Here is a 2,045-nt window from a genome sequence, read left to right on the forward strand (position 1 = left end):
CTATGGACCTCGCACTTTTTTCGTTATCCTAGTGACGTCATCCATATCGTCGATGTCTCTGAGTTGTCGCGTAGTTGTGGCCATGGTTTTAGTTCAAAGACGCGTCACAGAAGAGTGGTTTGACGTCATAGCATGCGTGGACTACGTTGCAATGGGCGTGTCTGGCATGCTGGGACCTTTCTTGGCGGGTAAGCAACGAGTATGCGCACTCTCATCATGATGTGAACGATAATCATGTCATCGTAGGGCCTCCATAGGAAAGAAGAATTGTAGTCTCGCTCACTGTAAGAAGACGTATTTCCGAGTTGCAACAAAACTTTAATCAAAACAAAAACCCCAAAATAAAAATAGAAATCAAGCATTGCTTAAATTGTATTGCGCATCAGTTGCTCTTTGCTATATTGATTTCCGAAGCCCTGGCGAGAAAGCTTGGTATTGACTTTACAGGTAGTAAGTGAACGAACCGTCGTCCGCTTGGTCCTTTCTATCACGATTATATGAAATAATGCAGCACCCATTAGATACATTTGGCCAAGGCAAAATCACGCTATACCCCACCCCACCCCCTCCCCACCCCAACACACACATATCATATGTGTATGGGTGTGTGTGTTTATATCTGGAAATCTGGAAATTAATATATGAATAATGTGCAATCTCTCATTCCCAGGTCTTGCTGCGAATCTCTTCCGCAGCTTCAACTACTCCTTCCTGTTTCTCCTGATGATGGAAACTTTGACGTCCCCCCTTTTTATTCTGGCAAAATGCAGAGATGTGTAGGAATCCAGGCCAGAATGTCTTCGGGACTACCATCAAAATCACAAGGGAAATAAAGAAAATTCTCAATTTTCTGGATTGGTCGTCACCCGCCGGTCTGCATGTGGAGGAGGGAATGAACGTGATATTACGTCATGTTCATTCAAGGATGGAACATGGTTTGTTTTATGTTGTTTTTATGGGAGAACATTTTATGGGGTAAAAAGCACATATGCGGTGAGTTACCTGGTTGGTAGCGCGTCTGCCTCACGACCCAAAGGACGAATTAAAACTGTAAGTACGAAAATAATCGCAGGGTCCACCTAGATGGAGAATGACAACCGAGGAAAAGCCCGGCACCCAATTCCAACCAGCCAATTTTCCATTGCAACCACGCTATGATAGAAACGGGTGCTGTTCGTTATTCCGAAGGTTCGCTATTAATTCCGAAGGGTCATTATTCCGAAGGGTCGTTAATCCGAAACACGCAATTCCCTATACCAAGAGGTTCGTTAAACCGAAAATGAAAAAGGGTTCGGTAATTCGAAAATTTGTGGCGTTATTCCGAAGGTTCGTTATTCCGAAGATTGGTTAATCCGAAAATGAAATTCGGAACAATGAACCTTCGGAATAACGAATCTTAGGAATAAAGAGCCTTCGGAATAACGAACCTTCGGAATAACGAGCTGTAACCGATAGAACCGCATCCTCTTCAGTCACCTACGAGCCTGTAGCAGACGTGGTTTGCGAAGAAAACCCATACCCCTACAGTATACTAGACGTGTACTAAAATAGTAAGTCCAGATGCAATGATACACTCTCGTGCCTTTATTGTACGTAATTACCTGAGTAAATCAGAACTCACATCAATTGTAATTTACTATACATTTTTACATCAAAAGGATTTCATTTTCGTCAAGTTTGGAACATGATCAATAAAAAAGTTTTGAGGTGATGGCCTTATTAGCGTATACTCATTTTAACTTCTAACAGTACATGGTATACAGATTGTATAGTCATATCACTGAAATCCTCTTCTCGGCTGAATCACGTGTCGGTATCCAATTATGAGCCCCGGTTGCACATTGATGAATAATCAATTTGGTTCAATTCAGATGAGATGTTAATGAGTTATTTTCACACTTCTCTATAGCCGTGTACAAACCAGTGCCACTTTTTTTTTTTTTTTTTTTGCAGCAAAGTTCACTTTGCTAGTCTTACTGGACAGCGTTTTCAGTGGTTCCCCTCCTGTTGGAATATACGCACTCTCTCTCATCTTGTAGTCTTGG

Source organism: Diadema antillarum, unplaced genomic scaffold, assembly GCF_040938485.1.
Source record: "Diadema antillarum isolate AM-2024a unplaced genomic scaffold, OU_Dant_1.0 seq00000785_RagTag, whole genome shotgun sequence".
NCBI lineage: Eukaryota > Metazoa > Echinodermata > Echinoidea > Diadematoida > Diadematidae > Diadema > Diadema antillarum.